This window comes from Rattus norvegicus, chromosome 1 (assembly GCF_021556685.1).
Source record: "Rattus norvegicus strain SHRSP/BbbUtx chromosome 1, alternate assembly SHRSP_T2T, whole genome shotgun sequence".
NCBI lineage: Eukaryota > Metazoa > Chordata > Mammalia > Rodentia > Muridae > Rattus > Rattus norvegicus.
Window position 1 is genome coordinate 237712850 of NC_141534.1, and position 21074 is coordinate 237733923.

Below are 21074 nucleotides of genomic sequence, written 5' to 3' on the forward strand. Positions count from 1 at the left end.
CTTTGAAGACAGTCAAGGTATTACATATATTCCATTCTCTCAAAAACAGTCTCAAAGCAGAGATTATCAGGGGTGGACAAAATAGAATAGGAAATGACTTTCCTTAGTTACTGTTCTATTCTTGTGAGGAGACACCATGATCAAGGCAACCTATAAAGGAAGCATTTAATTTGGGGCTTGCTTACAGTTTTAAGGTTAGTTTGTGACCATCATTGCAAGAAGCAGATAGTTGTGTTAAACATGCACTTACATTAGACTCAACTCTCCTTACAAGCAAAATCCCAGTTCAAAATATTTAAGAGAATTCTACAAGTCCTTTTCCCTTGGATCAGGATAGAATCAGGACCAATATTTAGACTATGCATTTGTTTTTCTACTGACAGGAAGGCAGGCAGGCAGATAGACTGTAGATAGTCTGATGAATGGACTGATTAGTTAGGACTCTTCAGAGAAATAGCCACTAAAATGGATGACATAAACATACATAAGTTTATTAGAACTGGCACACATGCTTAAGGTGACTAAATCCCACCATCTATTTCCTGCAAGCAATGGACCAGGGGGAGTTATTCATGTAATTCTAGTCAAGTCCAAGTCTAAGAACTGAGGGAGTTAGTAATACAAATCCTAGACCAAAAGAAACCAAAGAAGACCCATGTCCCAGCTCATTAAACAAGCAGGAAGAGGTAGGAGCCAATTCCTCCTACTATTTTTGTTCCATTCAGGCCTTTGGTAGGTAGATACTGCTCGCCCTGGGAAGGAAAATTCACTGTATTGCATTCATGTATTCAAAGGATAAGCTCATTTGAAAGTATTCTAATAGGTACATCCAGAAATTTTGTTTAATCTGGTTACCTCGTAGGACAGTAAAACTGACGTAAAACATAAAATTAACCACTATAGCAGCTATAAAATGTTGAGATCATACACATATAAAGTCTATAAACTCACTAGGATCCTCTGTGTGTGTGTGTGTGTGTGTGTGTGTGTGTGTGTGTGTTACATGTATCTGCTGTTTGTCTTTCCTTTTTGACACTACAGTTACCACATAGACTTGAGATCATTTCCTATAGTAAGAAGGACCACAAACCCTCATTACTTCTTTGAGCGACCAATAGAAGTCCTTGTAACTTCTATTAGTAACACTTTCCTGTTTCCTTCCATATTCTATAGCTAACTATTCTTTTTCTATGAATAATTGAAGTTACTGAGTCTTGACCTGTCAAATCCAGCTAAAACCATGCCTCTTTTACCTGAAATGAAAGAGGAAGGGAGCAACTACAAAATGTTTTTGCGATCGTAGTACTGGAATGCAAAAATAATGGATAACTCCCCGAAAGAAGCCATGCTTTGAATGTGTTTCTGGGATTAGAGTACTTGTTCATAACCACCATATTCGGCTTCTTCCCACTAATGCTCTTGGGGGATTGTGAGAAACAGCAATTTGAGGAAGTAGAGTAGAGACAGGACTAGGCAAAGTGGACTAGAAAATGACTTTTCTAAGTTACTGACTGTTCTTATCAGGAGACACCATGACCAAGGCAACTTACAAAGGAATCATTCCATTGGCAGGCTTGCTTACAGTTTTAAAGGGTTAGTTCGTGAGCATCATTTCAGGAAACAGACAGGCATGGTGCTGAAGCAGTGGTCGAGACTTTAACACCCTGATCTGCAGACAGCAGGAAGAGAGAGAAACAGTGCCTGGTGTGGACTCTTGAAACCTCAAAGCCCACCCCCAATGACACACTTCCTCTAAGAAGTCACTTATTATCCACACCTTATATTCTAATCCTCTTCCAATAGTTCCATTCCCTTGTGAGTAAGCATTCAAATATATTAGCCTAGAGAGGCCATTCACATTCAAACCAACACATTCCACTTCCAGACCCCTTAGGCTTGTAACCATATCGTTATGCAAAATTAATTTAGTCCAACTTAAAGTCTCCATGGTCTTTCACAGTCTCAATACTGTTAAAAATTCCAAAGTTGAAAGTCTCTTCAGAGACTCAAGGCAATCTCTTAACTGTAACTTCCTGTAAAAATCAAAATCAATAAGCAGATCACATACTTCCAAAATACAATAGCACAGAATATATATTTCCATCCCCAATGAGAAGAAAGCAAGCATGGTGAGCAAATGCTGGACCAAAGCAAGAGCAAATACCAGTAGTGCGGACTTCAAAGCCTATATCTTCATGTCTGATGTAAAAGCACTTACTTAAGGAAGATAGCTGTATCCTACCATCTTTGTTGACTTTAACACAGTTTTTTCTCTCAAGGTGGTTCTACTTCTTGTTAGCAGCTCTCCTTGGCAGGTATCCCATGACTCTGGCATTCCCAACAACTTCCGGTCTCCAAGGCAATCCAGGCTTCACTTTCACAGCTTCACACAATGACCCCTCCAGGCCCCCATGCAAGAAATCCCCTGGTATGTGCCTGGCCTCAGAGGCTTTAACTATGGAGAAATATTCCACAAACCCTTTACTCTTGTATACCCTTGACTCTAAAGCCAGAACCACATAGGCAAAGCTGCCAAGTTCTTCTTCTTGCTGGGAATGGGCCTGCCCTCTTCTTAAATTACATTCTATAAGCTTTCTATTATTGATGGCTTTCTTTGTTACTTAAGCTTTCCTTTCATTCCTTTTCAAAAGTTGGAAGCTTAGCTGGATGGGGTAATGGCCCGCAGGCCACCACTCCCCTTATTCCATTTAGCATTAGGCTTTTCTTAAAACTTCTCATTTCCTTGGACACAAGACTTGGCTATCCTATTCCATTCCCTGATGCTCATTTTCTTCTCAAACTGTATTTTTTTGTATTTTTTTTCTTTACTCCATTTGCCCCTTTTCATTGTAGATCTGCTAAGTGATCACTAAGAACATGACACAGTGAATACTAGGTGGTCTTGAAATCTCCTTGGCCAGTGACATTAGTGAAAAACTCTTCAACATAGCTTAAGGCAGATTTTTAGGCCAAGGCCATAGACCAGTGATATTCCATGCCAAAATATCACATGAAGAATCTCTAATATTCTTCCCCTCTGAAACCTCTTGTGAGGGACCTCCACAGTTACACATTGCCCTTTATACTACATCTCTCATGTTCCTACTAGAATGGCCCATTAAACCACACTTAAAACATTCCACCACAAATCCCAAAGTCTTCCATATTCCTCCAAACAACAGCATGATATGGCCTATCATCAATAATTCACTTCTGATACCAACTTCTTTCTTAGTGTTTTATTCCTTTGAGAAGACACTATGGCCAAAGCAACTTATAAAAGGAAGCATTTAATCAGTTCCTTACAGTTTTAAAGGGTTAGTCCATGGCCACCATCATGGTGAGAAGCACACACATGGTGCTAAGCAGTAGCTAAAAGCTTTATACTCTCATTTGGAAACAGGAAACAGGAGGGGTTGAGGGCAAGACTGAGCCTGGCATGGGATTTTGAAACCTCAAAGGCCACCCTTAGCAACATAACTTCTCTCAACAAGGCCACACCTACTCCAACAAGGCCATACCGTCATATCCCTCTTGAATAGTTCCACTCCCTAGTGACTAAGCATTGGAAAATATGAGCCTATCAGAGTCATTCTCAAAGTACCACATGACTGTTTTGTAAAATTTCTGCTTGTGATAATGAAAAAATTCTGGAAATATATAATCATGATACACATTATGAATATGTATGTCATTGAATTGTATGCCTAAGGTAGTTCAAATAATGCATCTTATGCCATACATAAGCAAATGACAACAAAACCTTCAAGGTGCTATAAAATAAATAGCAATTATTGTAGATTGAGCATATTAATCTGAAAAGTATGAAATTGTAAAATGTACAGTTTTTACAAATAAAAAGTCCCATAACACAAAATTTTGTTTCATGCATATAATTAGTGATTAAGTTAAACAGAATTTTCCTTAGGCTATAAGTATCAGGCATAGGTGTAATATAAATGAATTTCATGTCTGACAATAAGTGTTAAGTTTATATATAGCTTCCATGTGCAAGCCTTCTCATTTTATATATGTAAGTATTGTAAAATCTGATACCAACAATTACATGTAAGGATGCTCATTCTGTATTGTTTTATAATTTCTTTAATTTTTTCAAGTCTTGGTAGCCCCACTGTGATGGTTTATATATGTTCACCCCAGGGAGTGACACTATTAGAAAGTGTAGCCCTGTTGGAGTAGGTGTGTCACTGTGAGTGTGAGCTTTAAAACCCTAATCCTATCTGCCTGGAAGCCAGTCTTCCACTAGCAGCCTTCAGATGAAGATGTAGAACTCTCAGCTCTGCCTGCACCATGCCTGCTTAAATGCTGTCATGCTCCTGCCTTGATGATTATAGACTGAACCTCTGAACCTGAAAGCCAGACCTTGGTTATGGGGTGACCTTGGTTATGGTGTCTGTTCACAGCAGTAAAACCCTGACCAAAAACAGAATAGCACCAACCTTCAGCCACTGTAATAATTAGACCCAAACAGAGGGCAAGCACCTAGTTTAGTGTGAGGTTTTCTGTGGTACTCTGTGTTCATTTCTATGTTTTAGCCAACACTAATAGTCCCATTGATTAACACTTATTTGTTGTTGCTAAGGCAGGTATATGTGTGGTACACTTGATTTTATTCCACATTTGGTCTATTTGTTTTCAAAGCTGCCATTTTAAGTGCAGTTTTACCATCTCTTATACCTGGAGCCAATGGGAAATTGGTGTTTGGGGAACTATCTTTAATAGGTACAAGAGGCAAAGTCACTTGGCACAAGTTACTTATCTTTCAGTGAAGAAATACACACTAAAGTCTGAAAAACCTAATCAGACATTAACTGGGGTCACCTTTCATTTTTAAAGTTTCATAGAGTCAAAAGGAGAATGATCATTATGGTGCTGTCAAGATGGTTCAGTGGGTCTGAACTGAGAATGGGACCCCCGTTGAAGGAATCAGAGAAAGGACTGAAAGAGCTGAAAGGGCTTGAGATCCCATATGAACAACAATGCCAACCAACCAGAGCTTCCAGGGACTAAGCCACTACCCAAAGACTATACATGGACTGACCCTGGGCTCCAACCTCATAGGTAGCAATGAATAGCCTAGTAAGAGCACCAGTAGAAGGGGAAGCCCTTGGTCCTGCCAAGACTGAGTCCCCAGTGAACATGATTGTTGGGGGGAGGGCGGTAATGGGGAGAGGATGGGGAGGGGAACACCTATAGAGAAGGGGAGGGGGAGGGGTTAGGGGGATGTTGGCCTGGAAACCGGGAAAGGGAATAACAATCGAAATGTAAATAAGAAATACTCAATAAAGATGAAAAAAAAGATGGTTCAGTGGGTAAGGGTACTTACTGTGCTGGTTAGTTTGTGGTTGTTGTGTTTTGACTTGACACAAGGTAGAGTCATTAGGGAAGGCAAACCATAAGTAAGAAAATGCCTCCTTTAAGATGGACATGTAGGCAAGCCTGTGTGATCCTATCAAATGATGGGTGTGAAAGGGCCCATCCACTGTGAGTAGTACCTCTTATGGCCAGGTGGTCTTGACATGTATAAGAAAGCAGGCAGAATAAGCAAGGAGGAACAAGCCAGTAAGCGGTGGTGCTCTACATTCTCTATCTCGGTTCCTGCCTCCAGGTTCCTACCAGTTCTTACCATGACTTCCCTAGTTGATGGACTACAACTCTAAAATGAAATAAACCTGGTTTTCCACAACATGCCTTTGGACATGGTATTTTGTCACAGTAATAGAAATCCAGACTTAGGTGCTTACCTTTAGACCTGAGTTTGGTCCCTAGAACCACATAGTGAAAGGAGAGGACAGACATCCATAAGTTGTCCTCTGACCTTTCAATATGTACCATGGTGTGTGTGTGTGTGTGTGTGTGTGTGTGTGTGTGTGTGTGTGTGTGAAACAATAATTAAAAATAAGAGGTCATGGAAAATGCCTAGTGCCATCTGTGCCCCCTGTGCACAGGGACCTAGGAGCAGTAAAGGCAGGACCCTTCTGGTTGCTGCCTTTGAAGAAAGCTCAAAGCCAGCCACAAGGAGTGATTAAATGCCTAAGAGCAGAGGTAAGGACAACTTTTCTGCTCCAAGTGACCTGCTTGGTGGACTCAGGACACAGAAAGGCAGAAGTCCTCTGCGACCCAGCACTCCTGGTCAGAACTTCAATGATTCCAGCCCAGAGCTCCCTGCTCCCAAATCCCATGGGAGAGAGCTGAACACCCAGAATTGCAGGCAATCCTAAGACTGCAGGGCAGGACAGACTGCCACTTCTGCACACCTTTGCACACATTCCTGGCCAAAGAGGAAACTGCATAGTGCCTCTGGACACAGGAATATAGGAGCAGTGAGCTGCAGGAGCCCAGCGTTCCAGATCTGTGCCCAGATCTGAACTGAACCGGTTAAACAGCTCCCTGCACCCAAATCCCATGTGTGTGTGTGGGAGGGGACTAGACCCTCAGAAGTGTGGACACTCCTGTGAAACCAGAGGAGACTACTCTCTGCCCACATTCCCAACTCAAGAGGAAAACGCCTAGTGTCATCTGTGCCCCCGCACCTAGAGCTGAAAGCCAGCTGTCAGAAGCAACTACACACCTGAGAGCAGAACATTCTGTTCCCATAACTGGCGGAAAGAAAACAGGAAAACAGGTCTACAGGAGTGCTGATACACAGGCCCACAGGACAGTCAAGCACCATCAGAAACAGCAAGACAAGCTAACACCAGAGAAAACCTCATGATGAGAGGCAAGTGCAGGACCCAAGCAACAGAAACCAAGAAAGACTACTTGGCATCATCAGAGCCCAGTTTTCCCATCAAAGCAAACACTAGATATCCAAACATACCAGAAGAAAATATTTAGATTTAAAATCACATTTCATCATGATGATGGAGGACTTTAAGAAGGTTATAAATGACTCCCTTAAGAAAATACAGGACAACACAAGTAAACAAGTAAAAAGCACTTAAAGAGGAAACACAAAAATCCCTTATAGAACTACAGGAAAACACAACCAAACAGGAGAAGAAAATGAACAAAACCATACAGTAGTAAAAAATGGAAATGGAAACAATAAAGAAAGCACAACGGGAAACAACCCTGGAGATAGAAAACCTAAGAAAGGAATGAGGAGACATAGATGTGAGCCTCACCAACAGAATACAAGAGATAGAAGAGAGAATCTCAGGAGAAGATACCATAGAAAATATTGACAGAACTGTCAAAGAGAATGTAAAGCAGAAAAGGCTCCTAACTGAAAATATACAGGAAATCCAGGACACAATGAGAAGATCAAACCTAGGGATAATAGGTATAGAAGAGAGGGAAGACTCCCAACTTAAAGGGCCAGTAAATATCTTCAGCAAAACCATAGAAGAAAACTTTCCCAAACTAAAGAGAGAGATGCCCATCAACATAAAAGAAGCCTACAGAACAACAAGTAGATTGGACCAGAAAAGAAATTTTTCCAGTCACATAATAGTCAAAACACCAAATGCACAAAACAAAGAAAATATTAAAAGCAGTAAGGGAAAAAGATCAATTAACATATAAAGTCTGACCTATCAGAATTACACCAGACTTCTCACCAGAGACTATGAAAACCAGAAGATCCTGGACAGATGTCATACAGACCATAAGAGAACACAAATGCCAACCCAGGCTACCATATCCAGCAAAACTATAAATTAATATTGAGGGAGAAACCAAGATATTCAGTGACAAAACCAAATTTACACAATATCTTTCTACAAATCCAGCCCTAAAAAGGATAATAGATGGAAAACTCCAATACAAGGAAGAAAACTACACCCTAGAAAAAGCAAGAAAGTAATATCCTTGCAACAAAACCAAAAGAAGAGAAGTACACAAACATAATCTCACCTCTAAATACGAAAATAACAGGAATCAACAATCACTATTCCTTAATATCTCTCAACATCAATGGACTCAATTCCCCAATAAAAAGACACAGATTCACAGACAGGATATATAAAGAGGACCCAGCTATTTGCTGTCTACACGAAACACACCTCAGAGACACTACCTCAGAGTAAAACACTGGAAAACCATTTTTCCAATCAAATGGTCTGAAGAAGCAAGATGGAGTAGCCATTCTAATATAGAATAAAATCAACTTTTAAAAAAGATAAGGAAGGACACTTCATATTCATCAAAGGAAAAATCCACCAAGATGAACTCTCAATCCTAAATATCTATGCTCCAAATACAAGGGCACCTACATACATAAAAGAAACCTTACTAAAGCTCAAAACACACATTGCACCTCACACAATAAGAGTAGGAGATTTCAGCACCTCACTCTCATCAATGGACAGATCATGGAAACAGAGATTAAACAGAGACATAGAGAGACTGACAGAAGTTATGAACCAAATGGACTTAACGGATATTTACAAAACATACTATCCTAAAACAAAAGGATAGACCTTCTTCTCACCACCTCATAATACCTTCTCCAAAAATTGACCATATAATTGGTCACAAAACAGGCCTCAACAGATACAGAAAGATAGAAATGCTCCCATGCATCCTATCAGATGTCACATATCTTATCAGTCACCACAGACTAAGGTTGATCTTCAATAACAACAACAAGGAACATATACATGGAAGTTGAACAATGCTCTACTAAATGATAACTTGGTCAAAGGAGAAATAAAGAAATTAAAGATTTCTTTGAATTTGATGAAAATGAAGGTACAACATACCCAAACTTATGGGACCCAGGTTAACAGATTAACAGAATGGATACAGGAGAGAACATACATCAGGAGCTTCACAGCACACCTAAAAGCTCTACAACCAAAACAAGCAAATACACCTAAGAGGAGTAGAAGGCAGGAAATATACAAACTCGGGGCTGAAATCAATCAAGTAGAAACGAAAAGCACTATACAAAGAATCAACAAAACCAGGAGCTGGCTCTTTGAGAAAATCAAAAAGATAGGTAAACCCTTAGCCAGATTAACCATAGGGCACAGAGAGTGTGTCCAAATTACAAATCAGAAATGAAAAGGGAGATATAACAAGATAATCTGAGGAAATTAAAAAAAAAGTCATCAGATCCTATCACAAAAGCCTTTATTCAACAAAACTTGAAAATCTGGAGGAAATGGACAATTTTCTAGAAAAATACCAGGTACCAAAGCTAAATCAGGAACAGATAAACCATCTAAACAACCCCATAACTCCCAAAGAAATAGAAGCAGTCATTAAAAGTCTCCCAAATAAAAAGAGCCCAGGATCGGATGGGATTAGTCCAGAATTCTACCAGACCTTCATAGAAGACCTCATACCAATATTGTCCAAACTATTCCACAAAATAGAAGCAGACAGAGCACTACCAAATTCCTTCTATGAGCCACAATTACTCTTATATCTAAACCACACAAAGACCCAACAAAGAAAGAGAACTTCAGACCATTTTCCCTTATGAATATCGATGCAAAAAAATTCAATAAAATTCTTGCAAACCGAATCCAAGAGCACATCAAAAGGATCATCCATCATGATCGAGTAGGCTTCATCTCAGGTATGTAGGAATGGTTCAATATAGGGAAAACCATCAATGTAATCTATATAAACAAACTCAAAGATAAGAACCACATGATCATTTCTTTAGATGCCGAGGAATCATTTGACAAATTTCAACACTCCTTTTAATAAAAGAACAGGAATTCAAGGCCCAAATTTAAACATAGTAAAAGCCCATATACAGCAAACCAGTAGCTAACATTAAACTAAATGGAGAGAACCTTGAAGCAATCCCACTGAAATCAGGGACTACACAAGGCTGCCCACTCTCTCCCTACTTATTCAATATAGTTCTCAAAGTCCTGGCCAGAGCAATCAGACAACAAATGGAGGTCAAAGGGATACAAATTGGAAAGGAAGAAGTCAAAATATCACTATTTGCAGATGATATGATAGTATACTTAAGTGACCCCAAAAGTTCCACGAAAGAACTACTGAGCCTGATAAACAACTACAGCAAAGTGGCTGGGTATAAAATTAACTTAAACAAATCAGTAGCCTTCTCCTACACAAAAGATAAAGGCTGTGAAAGAAATTAGGGAAAGGACACCATTCACAATAGTCCCAAATAATATAAAATACTTTGGTGTGACTTTAACCAAGCAAGTGAAAGATCTATGTGATAAGAACTTCAAGTCTCTGTAGAAAGAAATTGAAGATCTCAGAAGATGGAAAGATCTCCCATGCTCATGGATTGGCAGGATTAATATAGTAAAAATGGCCATTTTACCAAAAAAACCTACAGATTCAATGCTATCCCCATCAAATTCCAATCAAATTCTTCATAGAGTTAGAAAGAACAATTTGCAAATTTATTTGGAATAACAAAAACCCAGGATAGCTAAAACTATCCTCAACAATAAAAGAACTTCTGGGGGAATCATCATCCCTGACCTCAAGTAGTATTACAGAGCAATAGTGATTAAAAAAACAAAAACTGTATGGTATTGGTACAGAGACAGGCAGATAGACCAGTGGAATAAAATTGAAGATCCAGAAATGAAGTCACACACTTATGGTCACTTGATTTTTGACAAAGGAGCCAAAACCATCCAATGGAAAAAGGATAGCATTTTCAGCAAATGGTGCTGGTTCAACTGGAGGTCAACATGTAGAAGAATGCAGATCGATCCATGCTTATCACCCTGATTGGGAAAAGATCTTTACCAATCCTACAACAGATAGAGGGCTTATATCCAAAATATACAAAGAACTCAAGAAGTTAGAGCGCAGGGAGACAAATAACCCCATTAAAAATGGGGTTCAGAGCTAAACAAAGAATTCACAACTGAGGCATGCTGAATGGCTGAGAAACACCTAAAGAAATGTTCAACATCTTTAGTCATAAGGGAAATGCAAATCAAAACAACCCTGGGATTTCACCTCACACCAGTGAGAATGGCTAAGATCAAAAACTCAGGTGACAGCAAATGCTGGCGAGGATGTGGAGAAAGAGGAACACTCCTCCATTGTTGGTGGGATTGCAGACTGGTACAACCATTCTGGAAATCAGTCTGGAGGTTCCTCAGAAAATTGGACATTGAACTGCCTGAGGATCCAGCTATACCTCTCTTGGGCATATACCCACAAGATGCCCCAACATATAAAAAAGACACATGCTCCACTATGTTCATAGCAGCCTTATTTATAATAGCCAGAAGCTGGAAAGAACCCAGATGCCTTTCAACAGAGGAATGGATACAGAAAATGTGGTACATCTACACAATGGAATATTACTCAGCTATCAAAAACAATGACTTCATGAAATTCATAGGCAAATGGATGGAACTAGAAAATATCATCCTGAATGAAGTAACCCAATCACAGAAAAACACACATGGTATGCACTCATTGATAAATTAATATTAGCCTAAATGCTTGAATTACCCAAGATGCACCGACGACATGAAACTCAAGACGGATGACCAAAATGTGGCTGCTTCACTCCTTCTTTAAAAGGGGAACAAAAATATCCATAGGAGGTGATAGGGAGGCAAAGTTTAGAGCAGAGACTGAAGGAATGGCCATTCAGAACCTGCCCCCACATGTGCCCCATATATACAGCTAAGGATGAAGCTAAGAAGTGCATGCTGACAGGAACCAGATATAGATCTCTCCTGAGAGACACAGCCAGAACATGTCAAATACAAAAGCAAATGCCAGCAGTAAACTACTGAACTGAGAATGGGATCCCTATTGTAGGAATTAGAAATAGAACTGAAAGAGTTGAAAGGGCTTGCAACCATAACAACAACAATGCCAAACAACCAGAGCTCCCAGGGACTAAACCACTACCCAAAGACTATATACATGGCCTGACCCATGGCTCCAACTGCATATGTAGCAGTGAATAGCCTTGTTGGGCACCAATGGAAGGGGAAGCCCTTGGTCCTGCCAAGGTTGGACCCCCAGTGTAGGGAATTGTTGGGAGGCGATAATGGGGGGGGTGGATGGGGAGGGGAACACCCATATAGAAAGGGAAGGCGACGGGTTAGGGCGCTGATGGACAGGAAACCAGGAAAAGGAATAACATTTGAAATGTAAATAAGAAATATCCAATTTAATAAAAATGAAAAAAAGAGGTCATGAATTTAGATGGAGTAGGGATTGAGAAATACAGAAAGGAGTTGCAGGAAGGAGGGTAGGTGAGAATGATGTGTAAATTCAGTACTGATGTATTAAACTCTCAACGGAGATTTAGTTTAAATTTTAAAAAAGAGGCTATTGCAATATCTAAAAATGGTCATTATCACATTATTATAATCATTTGTATATGTAAATATATATAATACATTTATACATATAGATTTATATGTATACAGCTATACTGCTTTTAAATCAGAACAGGGAACATAAAGGTTAATCCCACAAATGCACAGCTTCTAAAGGGTACAGGACTTGCCCTTCATGTGCTGGTGAGTTAAATGCAGAGCTGAGGTTGGGTGCAGAAAGTAAACAATGAAATAATGAGAGAACGAAGACAAAAGCAAAACAGACCAGACCAGACAGGATCAAAGAAACATCAGACAGACAGACAGACAGACGGACAGACAGACAGACACACACACACACAAGACATGGAGACGAGGAGCATGGAAACATGGCACAAAATAATCATTTGATTCTGAGGCAATTTCAAGAACCCATTGCCTTCATCACACTGTGACCATTTCTCCCAGGTTAGACATTGATGACTAAGCGGTCTTGTCGTCCTTGTGTTCTGTGCTCCAGAGACAGAATCATCCGCTCAAACACTAAACAGAAAGGTGGAGCCACTCAAATCCACTACTGCCAGGTTCTACAGAAGCTGTGTAACTCTGACTGCTTATTCCTGGCTCTATTGGTTCACCCCATGCTTTTTGCAATTCACAAATTGGACTGAGAGAAATTTAAAAGCTCTACACAGCAGAAAAAAATAATTAACTGAATGAAGAGACAGTCTGCAGACCATGCTCTTTCTACCTATTAATTTGACATGGGCTTAGTGTCTAGAATATGTATTTAAAAAAAACAAAACTAAAAACAGTAAATAGAATGCCCCAAATCATCTAACCAATCAATTGACAGATAAATGGACAAACAATTCTAATAAGAACCACAAAGGGATAAACAATCCTTTTAAAAAAAAAATTGCTCAGTGCCATTATCAGGAAAAAGGACATACTAAACCATACGGAGACTCTATCTTGCCCCGATAAGAATGGCTACAGTCAAACAAGCCATAAACATTTGTGAACATACAGGGGTAAGGAACTCTTATATGCTGGATGTATGAAGTAAATTAGTACGTCCATTACGAAAACCTGTATGGAGGTTTCCAAATAAAAACAGAACTATCATATGATCAACATGTGCTGTCCCTGCAAGCATACCTGAAGGAAAACCTGTCAGCACACAACAGAGATGTGCACATCTATGCTTAGCCACAGTGGCAAAGCAGTGAAACCTATGAAGATGGCTCTCAACAGTCGAAGGGATAAAGAAAACATACCACATAATAGAATGTTAACCAGTCACAAAAGGGAATGGAATTATGTCTTTGCAGGTGATATGGTAAATGGATAAGACCGGAGATCGAGTTAGGGCAAGGAAGCCAGGAAGACATATATTTTGTCTTGGCCTCAAAATGTATATTTAAGTGTGTGCATGTAAAACAAGCAGTTTGCTTGGTAAGAACAAGGATCGATAGAAGGAATCAAGAGAGAGCAATGGAGGTTGAAGGAGCAAAAAATTCTATATACATATAAAATTACAGTGATGAAACCCATCATTCTGTGAATAAATAACAAACAACAAAAACACTGCTTTCTAAACCAGTACAGAATCCCCATGTTTCATCTCTCCCACTGGGATTTTTAATTGTCCACTTGACACAATATGGAATCTCTTAGGAAGTGAGACTCAATGAGGGGTTTTCTAGGTTAGGTTGGTCTGTATGTCTCTGATTATCTTGATTATGTTCATTGAAGTGATTAAGCCTGCCCACAGTGGGTGGCACCATTCCTTAGCAAGGGGATTCTGAATTGTCTATGAGAGGAGAGAGTAAGCTAAGCACTAATGCAGACACATTAATTCATTGCTTTTTGGTCTTGGCTGTGCATGTGTTGTGACCTGCAGTTTCAAGTTCTGATTATTTTTTCACTTATTATCATGTGATGATAAGGTACAATTACAGTGCATGTGCAGAGGTCAGAGGACAACTTTGTGCAGTCAGCTCCCTCCTTTCACATATGCTGGGATCTGAACTTAGGTCACCAGGCAGTGCCTTTCCCAGCTCTAAGCTTCTTTTGTGCCCATTAACAAAATATAATTTAAGCAGCATAAATCCCACATAGGGGACTTCATAACATACATTGTTCTTCCTTGGTGTCAGTGGGGGGGGGCTCTCAATAAACACAGGGTGAGCTGAAAATACCACAAAACAACAGTGTTTAACACCTTACATCATAATTTAATGACTGTACACCATGACATATTGGTTGTTTCCCCTCAAGGAGGTCATGTGGTTGACATGGAGCTGTGGCTTGATGCTGTCCCCAAGAGAGTATCAGCCCCTATATTGATGGAGACATTTGAAATTCAAAATCCGGAGTACAGCTCATATCAAACGCATGATGCTTTTGCATGATTATATTCAGAACATCATAAAGTTGAGCCTCTATCTTGGGACCATCTGCAATATAGCTCCTTCAAGAAAAATCAGGTTCAATGAACCTTACTAGGGAAGGAAGCAAAGCAATTCCTAGCACTGGGTCAGAGAAAGCAAAGATCACAAAGGAAATGACTCCAAACAGTGCACACCTGAGCCAGACTGTTGGCAGCTGCTGGGCTCTGGGGATTACGTGACAGGAAAGAGCTTCTGCACAGCAGAGGAAATAACCAGCTGGGAGAAAAAACAGGCTACAGAACATAAGTCTTCAGTCTACACATCTGACAGGGGATTAATGTTAAAAAAAAAAAAAGCAAAGAACTCCAAACAGTAAAGTTTGAAATTCCCTCAAGTCAACAGATGCAATCAGTAAATTGACACATGAACCAATGGATGGTTCACAAAAGTAGTAATTCTTTTTTTTCCCCCAGAGCTGAGGACCGAACCCAGGGCCTTGTGCTTGCTAGGTAAGCGCTCTACCACTGAGCTAAATCCCCAACCCCCAAAAGTAGTAATTCTAACAGTCAATAAGAACCTGGAAAAAGGTTCAACAACCTTAACCATCATGAAAATAGAAATCAAATTTCACTGAGGTTCTATTTCACCTCAGCCAGAAAAGCTGTTATCACAAACACCAGGGAGGAGTTTACAATGAACACCAGGAAGGATGGAAGGGTGGAGCCATTGTACTTTTTTGGTAAGAGAGCAGCAGCCTTTGTGAGTAGTTCTAGGGAAATTGCTACCTCCTGAGTCTGGTCCAAACAGAAGTTCTCCATCACCTTAAAGAGCTATTATGCATGCTGGAACTCAGCCATTCAAATGGGGATTTCAAAGGCTCACCTCAACAGATGTAAGACACAGTGAGAAAGCAGCAAGCACTACCAGTATTCCTTGATGAATCTTAGTGAGTCTCAGTATCACAAAGAACAAAACTGGCTATGGTGAGTGGCAGCTTGCTAGGCAAGGGAGAATGGCCATCTTTGGTGCAGAAGGCTCAGTGCACACAGGTAACTTGGCAAGCTTCCTAGTGAGTTTCCAGAAGTAAAATTTGATGGTGGTGGTGGTGGTGGTGAATACAGACGATAATGGTAATAGCAATGCTATTGATTTGTTTTGTCTCTGTCACATGTCATCACCAGTAGTGATGGATCCACCTCACTGATGGACCATTCTACAGGTGGAAAAGGCTCAGCCCAAGGGTCACTCATGACCCCACCACGTAATAGCTATGCTCGTTCTTTTCTCTCTTGTCAAAGGGGATTTCAGGCCCTGACGCCACGAGGTTGCTGGAAAACACAAATGAGAAAATAGCTTCAAGAAGCACTTTGACGAGTCTGCGTGTGACCCCAGCTACCTTTGTTGAAGTTTTGTACTCAAGGGCACTGAGCCTGGGTCTGTATCCTGTACCCACCTACTGGACAGCAGTTCTGATGCCCCTCCTCCCAGGTAGAGATGTTGTATCTAGACCCTGCTGGTTCTCAGGAACTTCCAGATCACTTTCCCTCCCATGATTAGGGAATCCATTGCTGTATCTTTAGCGGCTCATGAAATAAACAAGACAGACCTGCAACTATGCAGCTCAAACCAAACTAACCAGGACCCCTGACCATCAGAGTCCTATATGGCAAGTGGGGACCTATCGTGTCGGTGGATGCTCTGATGAGGTGGTACTGGTGCATGGCCATTCCGACATGCACATTTCACCTTCTGTTGCTGCCTTCTGCCAATCATCCATCTGCCACTTTCTGTACTGTGACGTGGCACCTCATGAGGCCCACTGCGCACACATGTATCCCAGCATCACCCTCACAGAATAACACTGACCACAGCAGCTCAACTAACTTGGCTTTCCTCCTGGACCATCTCCTTTGCAGTTTCCTCCATTTATACTCCATACAAATGAGTCTAGGGAACAGGTGGATCACTCCAGAAATAGCTTTCTGTATGTACAGACACCCACAGGCATAATCCTATCACAGTTCCAAAACAACCATGGAACTGAAGTGGGTAAACCCTTTTATCAGAAGAGCAAACTGAAGACAGAGAGGCTAAACAACCAGTCCTTAGTCATACACTGTCAGGAAACAGGACTCAAATTGACAGGTTTGGTTGCTTACAAAATTAACTTCCAGAATAAAATACACAAACTAGTCTTTGTGCTTGATCCTCTAAAACATCAGAATAAAAACCCAAGTCCCTACTTTCTCCATGTGTTACAGACTCCCCCTCTTCATCACATTCTGAGGAAACTTAAACCTACATCCACAACTCTTTTCTGTTGTTCTCTCACCTTCCTTGAGCCTGGATGAAGAAGCACAAAGACAGCAGAGTAGATAGCTGGGCCCTGAGATCGGTGCTGTACAACACTAATCACAACTGTGCCTAGGGGCATGAGCTGAAAGAGTACTGTGCTTTCTCAATCTACCAATCTCTGTTCTCTGGAAATGGCTGGCGGAGAACGGGGGAGAAGACAGTGCTCTACAACTGGCTGCTGCACTTGCTCATAAACTACTCCAAAAACAGATTTTCACTAAAAGGAATAAGTCATAGATTGGGGCGAACAGGACAAGGACAGTGACATTGCAGAGACCTACTTACTCCCCCAAACTAGCTCACCTCCAAGGTTAGAGCTGTGAATGAGGTTAAAGAGGGGGATCATAATAATATGTAGATGCTCAGGACCTGATCAGACCCAAAGATTGAGCACCTTTAATGAGGCCGAACAGAAGTGGGATTCGTTTGACTTCCTCTTATCATTAGTTGATACAAATGCAATTGTTTTCTCTGGGGACCAGTTGCCTTCAGAGACATTGGCATATGAGATAATTTTCTACCACAGAATAGAAAGTTGCCCCCAAACTTTAAATTCGAGTTCTTGGTGGGAGATCTGAGGACAGTGTGACACCATGAACTCCTTTGTCCACTGTTCCACTGAGCCCTGTGAGCCCGCAGGCATCTTTTGACGTGATTTCTATGTAAGGAAGTGGTGATGATTTTGTTCTGAACTGCTTTGATTCACATCCTGGAGCATACAGGAAGAGGCACTTCGCTGACAATTAAGTCTATCACGGCACTAAGGACACATTACGCAGAGGGTAAGAGGGAGCTCTGAGCTAACTTCCTTCCAAGTTTCTCTATTTTCAACCCTTTGTCAGAGCTGAAATTCAAACCCAGAAGGAAACCAAACGGAAGCAACGGAAGAGCGTGGAGTGATGCAGTTTCCTTCCCATCCCCCAAGCTGAGCGAGCAAGGGTACCCGTCTGGCTCCTCTCCGTCAAATAGGAGCGACACTTGCCTAGCTTTCAGCTTCCGAACTCTGTCCCCTGTCCTTATTCTTTCACCAACCATCAGCGTAGCCCACAATAGTAGGGACTGCCTCTTCTACTTAGCTTAAGAGGGATGAGGTTCAAACAACTTGAATGATGTACTCAGGTCTCACATCCAGAAAGGAAAGAGAGTATTTAGAGGTAGGTTTTCTGACATCCTCTTCATACAATTGGCCAGCCCTCATAGAGCTCTAATACAAACCATTGAAGGGAGAAGCACAGGGATGGACAGAGAGATTTTCTGCTTCAAAACAAACACAATACTAAAAGCATAAATTAACTTTAATTTTTTATAGAGTCAAGAAAGAGATGCATATCTAAATTCAAACTCATTAGAAATGGACTTCAAATCAGAAAAAATAAATGGGAATTTGCTAGCTGCTCTTCCCCACAGATGGCATTTGTCAGGAACTGGCTTCCGAGTTGTTCCAGAGGAAGTGTGATATGGTGATTATGACTCTGGAAGTGGACCCAGGAGATGACTCAGTCCGTAAAGTGCCCGCCCTGCATGCAGGAGGACCTGAGTTTGTAAGGTACTAGCCTTCTGATCATAAACACCTGATTCGGATCCTAGAAAAGATACTAAAAAGCATCCGGGCATTGTGGCACAAGTTCCTAATCCCTGACCCAGCAGGGTGAAGAGGAGTAGCCTAGACTATGGCTAGAAGCAGAGCATGAAGGTCCTTGTACCCACAGATCTCCAGAGAAACCAGAAATTTTAACCACACTGGATTATCTTCCCAATGGGAAAGATGAAAAACCTGTTCTTCCATTCAGAAAGCAGAGAACTGGAAGTGATTAATAGCCTAGTGATCGACGTTATCTGCTGGGCCAGACCATATCAATCAAGCTCCCATAACCAGGACCAGAGATACCTGGTAGTCAAAATGAGTCTTATAGCCAGAGGCTCCCTTAAGCTCTCACAACCAGGACTAAAGGATCCCTGCAGACTACTTGGTGAATTCCAAGTCAAGTGAAAAATACTATCTCAAAAATTAAAAAAAAAAAAAAGGCAGACAGCACTTGAGGATGACAAAGTAATTTCTGCCCAATACACAGGAGAGAAAGTGCAAGTGCGTGCGCGCGCGCGCGCACACACACACACACACACACACACACACACACACACACACAGCCCTCTGGAAATAGCCTAAGTTTCGGTTGACCACACTGACCACTTATTAGCTATGCATCCAAGTGGAAAGCATTTACTTATGGCTCGATTTCCTTGTCCATGAAAGGTATTATATACAACCTACACGGTCACTTAAACATTTTAAAATATCAGATATATATTATTAGTTAAAGTTGTGTTTGAGGCTGGAAACACTACACTGCTCAGTGATGCAGTACATCTGTAGCACGTGTCAGCCTCTGGATTTCATCACCGTCGTTGTAAGAAAATTGAAGCTGGGTATGGTGATGCACAGTTTTAACTACAGCACTAGGGATTCACAGCCGGTCTAGCTACAAAGCAAGACACTTTTTCAAGTAAGTAAGTAAGTAATGTTGTTTCTATCTAAGCTTTTTCCTTTCCTAATATCTACTTCCAGATCATTTCTTGCTCAGTGTAGATATAAGTGTGATCCTTACTAAATCTGAGCGTTAACCACAAGTCATCCCTTGCAAATCAGACACTGTGTCACTCACTAGCTACAACCCAAGGACAAAGCATAAACTCCCAGGACACAGGAGCAGCAACCATTGTGCAAGCCAGCAGCTGACCAATGTTTTCACTTAACAACAAATGGACATCATGTGCCACAGCATGCCAAGTACCGGAAGAGTGAAGACACTTGAGAAGGAGACTGTGGTGACTAATTGTGACTCTTGCTATATGGCAAACACCAAATATCTATTGGCTATAAAAGGCAGTTATGGTGATTACTCTTGTCAAATTGCCAGGATGTAGTATCATCTAGGAGGCATACCTTTAAGAGTATTTCCAAGGGTTGGGGATTTAGCTCAGTGATAGACGCTTGCCTAGCAAGTGCAAGGCCCTGGGTTCGGTCCCCACCTCCGAAAAAAAAAAAGAAAAAAAAAGAGTGTTTCCAGAGAGGATAAGGTAAGGGGGGAGATGTGATTTCAAAATGGGATTCACCTTCCAATAGGCAAGCCAAATAAAATATGTCTCCGCAGTCTTCAGATGCCTGCCTTGCTTTTTTTGAGTCGATCTGTCTATCACTGCATCAGCTGCAGACTCTTTGTGCCTTCCAGTGTGGACTCAGCACTAATGACTCTCCAGGGATCTTCAGGCTTTCAGAGGGAAGTTAGCAATGCAGAAGAATCCATCTTCGTGGATGGAGCAGTTCCCATATTCATCAATCCTTCAGCATGCTGACAGCCATTCTTGCAGTCTTCAGCTTTCACTGTAAAAACAAATCTAAGAGATTCCCATATACATATGGCATGTGCCTCCTATATCTATCTGTCCTGGGTCTCTGGAGGACCCTGTCTAATACAGCATCCAGAATGCCTTAGCTAAGTCACTTGTGGAGAGACTCCGGGTGACTTGTTTAATCTTCCTACGGCACAGTTGATCTCCTGGAACCCAAGGGTAGCTTTAGAACCTAGCTCAGAGAGTCCTTGTAAGAATTAAGTAAGCTGATGTGAATGAAGTCTTTGAAGAATGCCTGAAATTTAATGAGCACTGTGTAGCTGCTTGCTTTTACTATTAGGAAAATAAGACATCATTTTGGGCTAAAGTACTAATAAAATGTAGAAAGTAAGCATTCTAGGACAATGATATTGGTGCTATTGATGATGATGACGTTTTGCTTTACTTTTAACATATGTATTATCTATTGGGTTTATATTGGCATAACTTTTTACAGAGTAATTTGGCAATGTGCTGAGAACTTTTACAGCACTTTCACATCTATCAGTTCTACACAAAGAATATAAATGACAGATATACAAACATAAGGAGGCGATGAAGAGTAGGAAGAAACTTTCTTGGTCAAAGACTGAAGAAATAAAACTTTAAAGGAAAAACATCGGAACCCTCCCTGAATGCAATAAACATTTTTTTTACTAATCTACAGATT

The 21074-nt window shown here is 40.9% G+C and overlaps 1 long non-coding RNA gene across 1 annotated transcript in view; it reads right to left on the bottom strand.

Annotated features, from left to right (window-relative positions):
• LOC147997088 (uncharacterized) overlaps positions 1-20561 on the bottom strand; it is a 53036-nt gene extending 32475 nt beyond the window's left edge. The window contains exon 1 of the long non-coding RNA XR_015653146.1: positions 20129-20561. This is a non-coding gene — a long non-coding RNA (uncharacterized LOC147997088). The remainder of the gene's footprint in view (positions 1-20128) is intronic.
• Between the last annotated feature and the right edge of the window lie 513 nt (positions 20562-21074).